General features: G+C 60.2%; 1 protein-coding gene across 1 annotated transcript in view; it reads right to left on the reverse strand.

The window, feature by feature from the left end:
• AHNAK (AHNAK nucleoprotein) overlaps nt 1-7215 on the reverse strand; it is a 40952-nt gene extending 33737 nt beyond the window's left edge. The window contains exon 1 of the mRNA XM_044682422.1: nt 7037-7215. The gene's annotated coding sequence lies outside the window, so the exon portion shown is untranslated. The remainder of the gene's footprint in view (nt 1-7036) is intronic.
• Nucleotides 7216-7342: the final 127 nt, after the last annotated feature.

A 7342-nucleotide genomic window follows, 5' to 3' on the forward strand; every position in this document is an offset into this window, starting at 1 on the left:
ATAATAATTATTCCACAACAAGAATTCCCTCTTCTATAGCAGTGTGCTATTTACGAAGCACTTTATGACTCCTGATGACACCATCACACAGAGCCTGCAAGTCATTTTCATTTGACTTATGAAGAAACTCAACCTTAGAGAGGTTCTGGAATAGCCTATGGCCACCCAGTCCGTTTAGTGGAAGTCTGGATTTGAACCCACTTTTTCTGAGACCCAGTGCAAGGCTTCTTAGGCTTTGCAGAGCCTCGTTGCCCACCATGTTCCTCCTAGACCCCTGCAGGCAAGTGTGCTACAAAAGTCAGTGTTCTGAGGTCCTCCCACTTTGAGGCTTGGGGCCAGACCTCTTTCTAGTGCATATAACAGAATTCTCATCACGTCTGGCATGAAAAGAGCCAGGTTCAAATCCCAGCTCTGCTGCTCGGACACGGGCAGACACCTAGAGAGATGTGTCCCCTTGCGGGAACTCTGTTTCCAGATCAGGAAAGTAGTGTGTTCCAGACAGATGTCCCTCTTGACATCCCAAGGTCCAGCCCAAGGCTGGAAGTGACTGGCTAAAGGAGGAGGCGAAGGTCACCGGGGCACTCCAGTGGGCTCCAAGTCCTCTGGGGAGAAAGGACGCCCAGCCCTGTGCCAAGGAGAGGAGCACACGGTCTCCAAGGACACGTGGCCTCACCAGGGAGTCATACTAGGATCCTTTGGACAGAATGGAAGCTGCCTGAGGGCAGAGCCTGTTCTTCACACTTCCCTTTGTATCCCCAGCACCTGGCACATGGTAGGAGCTTAATAAATGTGAGTTGACTGAATGGTTGGTTGCTAACTAGGCAGGCATCGTACAAGTATATCGACTTTCCCTTTGGAGAAGAGGAGGCACGTCTAAACCATGGGGAGGAGGGCAAGGTCAGCACCCTGGCAGTGGGTCAAGAAGGGGAGAAACTTCCAGAGAAGAGTTTCCCCCACGGTTGGCCATATGAATCAGGGGTCTAAGGCTCACCGTAAACCCCCTGATGGCAACAGGAAGGATGAGGGAGAAGAACAAGGAGGTCACTAGGAGACACCAGGCTAGAGATGTAAATAAGGAGGGGCCCCTGGACATCATGTCTTTGAACACCTTCATTTTACAGATGAGGACAGTAGCCGGAGAAGGAAAGGGACCCACCCGCGGACATGTTGGCATTCAGGGCACGTCTCCCCATCCCTCAGCTTTCCACACCATCACATGGGCATGAACCACATCCATGTCCCCATGGGCAGCCGCACCCCAGGGGTCTGTCCCCCACCTACATTGATAGCCATTCTTCTTTGCCCTAAACTGCCACCGATGCTTTCTGTGCCAGCCAACTGCCAGCGCCCACCGCAGATCTGGACACCACAAAGGGCCACAACCTGCCACAGGCCAGGCGCTGGCTCTAGAATTACAGATGAGGCTCTTATTCTCTGCTGAGGCTGGGGTAGCAAAGGCTTGGGGCTAGGGGTGGGGGGAGTCTAGTCCCTGCCCTCAAGGAACTGAGCTTCTTCCCCTGTCTTTGGAGCCTGTTTGTTCACCCAAAGCCTGCCAGGCAGCCTGGCTGCTGGCCCTTCTTGCTGTGGATACCCACCAGTCTGGTTCCCCTCCTTCCCTGCCTAAGGGACTGAGATGAGCGGCCCAGCCCAAGGCTCCCACCCTCCCAGCCTCCCTGGGTTCTCCCCTCTCCCTTCCTGCAGGCCCTCCCAGGCACCTCGCGGCACACCTGCCTCCCTGGCAGGTCACCCCAAGCCCTCCTGCTGCCTAGAAAGCCCCACCTTCACCGCTGCGCTCTTCTCTGGCCTTTCTCCCCTACCCCCGGCTCACTGGGGAGCTTTGGGAAAGACGGCCTGGCATGGGGAGCCCCAAGAGCAAGGGGCTGCCCCCCTTGGGATAGGAGCCTCCTGGGCTTCACCACTTTCGTGCCCCTCACTCCTGAGGTTCTCCTTCTCCTGGGGGGGAACCGGGATTCCTGGGCTTAGAGTTCTGCGGGCAGGGAAAGGATCTGGCCCTCTGGGCCTTTCTCCGGACCTGCGGCCCCTCCGAGAGGAGGATGCTCTGCCAATGCAATCTCTGGATGAGTGCAGGCTGCCCGGGTCCCGGAAGGGCCAGCCCTGCCTGCCCTTGCCAGAGAGCCGCCCCTCAGCCCGGTGGGCAGGACACGTAGCCTCCACTAAGAAGCTCCTGGAGGATCAGCTCCGGCTCCACGCACTTCCCCTTCCCCAGAACCTCCGCTCTGGCCCGCCGGGACCCAGCAGGATGCCCCGCCCCACCCACGCTGGGCCAAGGACCCAGGCCAGCCCCAGCGGCAGACCACGGAGCCCCAGCAGCCCCCAGCCTGGAAGGACGCACACTCACTCCCTGACACTCCCCACCCAGCGGGGTGACTCACCCATGTCACATGGAGACACACTATCCATGTTACACAAGGAAGAGCCACTAAGTAACCGACCGACACAGCAGAGCCAGAGCCACACTAGCCCTTGGCTGGGCCCCCCAGCGGCAATCGGGGCCCCGAGCTCCGAGGCCCCCCCTTAGCTCTTCCCAGCCCTGTTCTCTGAGCTCTCAGCCCGGACAGCCCACAATGTGTCAGCAGCTCCCTCCCACTTCTTAGGCTCCATGCCTGGCATTCCCTGTTCTATCACCTAAGACCCTTCCAACTCCCCAGCCTGTGTTCTAGAGCCCCCTTCCAACTCCCCAGCCTGTGTTCTAGAGCCCCCTTCCAACTCCCTGGTCTGTGTTCTAGGGTCCCCTTCCAACTCCCTGGCCTGTGTTCTAGGGTCCCCTTCCAACTCCCTGGCCTGTGTTCTAGGGCTCTATGTGGGCCCCCTTCCAACTCCCCAGCCTGTGTTCTAGGGCTCTGGCATTCCCTGTTCTGTGTCAGCAGCTCCCTCCCATTTCCTGGGCTCTAAGAAGCCGGCACTCTGTTCTATGTTCTAAGCTCCTTTCCAGCTCTGCCATTCTACAGCCTTTAAAAACTTGTTTTAGGGCTTTTGTGCCTCCACCCCCTGGATTTCCAAAGAGCTCTGCCTCGCCTCTGGAGCCCTCATCTCTTCTAACAAAAAAAGGAAGAAGAAAACGGGGAAAATTCGGCAAAACCAGCCAATATTCGCGACCCCACGTGACGCCGTAGAGAAGGCTCTGCACGGGGTCCCCCACCTCTGCAAAAAGGGAGGGGCCCCGTTTTCCCCTTCCCACATCCTGGCGTTCCTCATTCTGGGTTCTAAGCTCCCCCTCTCCCTCCCCCCATTTCCAGGGAAACTGTGCGTTTCCCGTCTCATATTCTGCTGTCTCTGGCGGGGCCCAGCTCGGCTCTCCTCCGCTTTACGAGGGGAAGGGGCCCCTCGGTGTCCCTCGCCCACCCACGCTGCGGAGCAGAGCCTCCCCACCCACACAGGAGCCACACCACACCCAGCCTCTCTGGCTGGAAAGCTCCAGCAGCAGGTCAAAACGGACTCTAGACCGTCCATAAAGAACGGAGCTGGCAAAGCGGAGGGGGCAGGCAGGAGCTCGGGGCGCCCCTGCCCCGGCCGCCCCTCGCCCGCCCACCTCTCGTCTCCGGTGCAGGCCTCCTATCGTCAGAGGGTGCGGGCACATCCCAGAAGAAGCGCGGGGAGGAAGGGACAAGAAGGCACTGGAGGCTCCCATGAATCAGCCCCAGGAGATCCCCATCTAAACCCTGATCGGGAAGTCTGTCTGCCCCTGAGGCGGCTCCCATGGCCTGGGGAGGGGGAGGACCACACCCCCCTCCACCCCCACAGCAGCACTCCAACCACTCCAACCAGCTCCTCCGGCTCAGGGTGGAGCAGTCCCTCTGCCAAGGCCAGTCATTTCAGAGCTGGGCCATGGGTGCCAACTGGTAACCCTGGGCACCCGCATCCCCTGCCTGACTGGGGCTCCCAGGCCACCTTCCCCTCTCTGCCCATCTTGGCCTTAGCCTCATGCCTTGACTTTCTACACCCGTGAGGGCCAATGTAGAAATGGGCTGCTGCTGCTGCTGCTTCTGGAGGCCCCACCCTGGGCTTCCCTCCCGCTCCCAAGCCCTGCAGAGGCTTTCTGTGCTCCCCCAAACCCTTGGGCACATTCAGCTCTGGGCCCATGATGCCAAGCGCTCTGCCTTCTTATTCCACAGTTGTGTGTGTGTGCCTTTAGCTCGCCACCTCTGCCCCTCCCCAACAAGCCCACGACCTCAATCCACGGCCCCTCCCTGAAGTCTGGGGGCTCCAGGAATTGGGGAAAAACAGGGCAGGAGGAAGAGAAAGAAAAGACCATGACCATAAAGGAGAAGGTTTTTAAGTATACAAAATGTAGAGGGATTATCATGCCCGTTTCCCAGATCTTCATCTGGTGAGGCTCAGAGTGATGACTTCTGGATGGATGGCAGTGCTGGGATTCTAACTCAGAGCCCTTCCCTCAGCATTGTGCTGTCCCATCCACAGCCCCAGATTCTGCGCTCCTCTCTCCACCAAACCCTGAGATCCTCCAGCTGCTCTGCACTCACTGTCCCAGTTCCCCTCCCTTCTCTTCTGACTCCACCCATCCATGCTGTGTCCCTCCCTGGGACTCAGTTTTCTCATCTGTAAAACTGGAAGGCTTCAGATGGCTTGTAGCCCTAGATCTCGGCACCCTGCCCCATTACTCCTCAGTTTCCTAAAATGTCACAAGTCACTCAAACAATCGACCGCCAGGAATTTACTACCATTAAGTGCCAGGCTTGGAGGAAACAAATATAAGGAGTTAAACTTTCCCTACTTTCAGTCTCTCCACAGGGCACAGTGCAGGGCACGGAGGGCTCCCCCAGAACTCTTATAGGCTCCCCCCTAGACTGGCAAATAATCTGGATTTAAATGGACAGAAGGAAGAAAATGGCGATGAGGTCAGAGGCCTATCTGAGGATTTAAAAGACCAGATTATCTAGGCTGAACCTCATTTTACAGATGGGGAAACTGAGGACCAAAGAGGAGACGTGACTTGTCCAAAGCCTCAAGGTCCTAAATGGAAGAGCAGGTCTCTCTGATTGGAATCCCAAGGCTCCTTCTCCAGCACCATCTGCACTCAATTTCAGGCCAGGGCTTCAAGTGCTATATTCCCCAACCCCACCCCATTGGGGCAGAAGAGAATGGGAAGGAAGCTTCCCCCTCCTGCCTGAGGGGAAGTGAGTGCCACACCCAGTCCCAGGCCTCAGGGATCTCCCTTATGGAGATTTGAGGTTTGGGGAAGGGGGTGGGGCAGGAAGCCAGGAGAAGGGGCAGCTGAAAGCCCAAAGTATCTTCCCTTTTGGTCAGCCAAGAGCCGGAAAGAGAAAGATGTCTTGGGGCTAACAGCACTCACCCTCCAAAGGGAAGGAGAGGGTCTTCGCCAACATCAGCAACCAAACACAGGACCCTGAACACCAGGCACCCCCAACTCCGGACCCAAGGGAGCAACCCCAGGGGAGCTGGTGTCCCACACCCACAACCAGGAAGCCATCCCAGGGCCATGCAGCCTATCCTCTACTGCGGGCATCCTCCCAGGACGTGGGCACACCCACCCCGCTGCGCACTACCGAGGGGCTCCTCCAGCCTGGCCTCAGCACTCTCTAGAGCTCAGCCAACCCTGTTTGCCCTCTCCGAGCCACCTCTCTCTTCCGTGCCCCTCACAGCCAGAAGCTCCACACCCACACCGCCTCTTCAGACTGCCTTCCTGCCCGCCGTGCCCTGAATTCTCAGCCCTGCCAGGGGTCCCGCCCAGCTCCACGGGAGCGCATCCTGGCCCTCGCCCCTGTGCAAGAGCGCACAGCACCCCTCCCCGCGTGGGGAATCCTTACATAACACACGGAGGGGCACACACCCTGCACACAGGGCTGCCTTCCAACAGGACAGCAGGGACCTCCCCTCTCCCCTTTCTCTTCTCCCGGTTCCCCAAAGTTGGGGCAGACGCCCAGGGAGGCGCCCGGAGGGGAAGTTCAGCCTCCCTCCTATCCCTCCGTCTCTCCTCTTGCCCCACCTCCATCCAGAGCCCCCTCCCGCCTCGTTTTTGCCCCCTCTCCTCTCCTCTCCTCTCCTCTCCTCTCTCCTCTCCTCCCCGAACTTCTGGTTTGAATTAGTCATTGGCTCCAACCACCACATTCCTCAGGCTGCTGGCCGGGGGCCAGGGGTTTGGGGTGGGGGCGATCACCGCCCCGACCGGGTTTTGGGGGGGAGTGAGGGGAAGACGATGCAAGGCGTTCCTTAAGGGAGCGCTGCCAGCTGCTCGCCCCCTTTCCTAATGCCCTGACCAAGAATCCCCCCCAAAATCCCATCCCGTCTCCCCAAAACAGAGAGAGAGAGAGAGAGAGAGAGAGAGAGAGAGAGAGAGAGAGAGAGAGAGAGAGAGAGAGTCACACACAAACACACACACGCTGGGACCTTGCAAACTTCAACTCCCGCCGGAGGGGTCCGCGGGGAAGTGGGAGCTTTCTTGGCCTGGGGACCAGAAGGGGCGAGAGTAGGGTGGGGCAGCGGCTCTGGGAGGGAGGGAAGAAAGGAGGGAGGGAGGGGGTAGGGAGGCCAAGGGGGTATTCCTGGGGTGTGGCCGCCCGGGCAGTGCAGCCAGCACCAGGCTTAGGGGATAGGGGGAGGGGGGCGCAGAAGGGGCGCTGCCCTCGGAGCCTTGTGGGCTGTAAACAGCTGGCTGGAGAGGGGCGGGCGGGCGGGGAGGTGGTACGAGGAGGGGCTGCGGAGCCAGGAGAGCGGGACAAGCCTCGGAACCAACTTTGCCAACTTTGCCGACCTCACGCCCAGGTTGCACAGGCAACGAGGCCCCGGGCGCGGGGCGTCCACCCTTCTCTCTCGATATCCTCGGTCTGCACCCCAAACTCTTGTGACTCAGAAAAGGCCCAGACGCACTCTTTCTGCGAAGCCACGCACAACCCCCCCCCCCGCGCTACCTTGCAGGCCACCCGGCCAAAGCCCCACATTTCCAGGCACCACCTTTCCGGCCATCCGCCCCAAAGCGCAGCGCCACTGTGCAGCCCCCAAGAAAAGACCCCGCAGCCCTCCGCGGAGTGGCCCCTACCTGTCAGCTCAGCCCCAGGGCACAGCCATGCCCGGCGGGCACGGGCCAGCGACCGGGCTAGGGGCGGCAGGGACTCCCGGATCGGGGCGGGTCCGGGCAGGCGGGCGGGCGGCCGGGCAGTGCGGTCCCCGCGGCAGAGCAGCTCCGAGTGGCCGGGCCCCCTTGCGCGGAGGCGGCTCTTGTAACTCCGGCTCCGGGCGGGCTGGCGGGCGGGTCTGCCCCTTCCGAGCCGTCTCACAGGGAGCCAGAGGGCGGGGCCGGGCGGGGCCGCAGCAGCGGGGCGGCCTCTGCTCCCCGAGCCGGGGG

This window comes from Gracilinanus agilis, chromosome 6, assembly GCF_016433145.1.
Source record: "Gracilinanus agilis isolate LMUSP501 chromosome 6, AgileGrace, whole genome shotgun sequence".
NCBI classification, from domain to species: Eukaryota; Metazoa; Chordata; class Mammalia; order Didelphimorphia; family Didelphidae; genus Gracilinanus; species Gracilinanus agilis.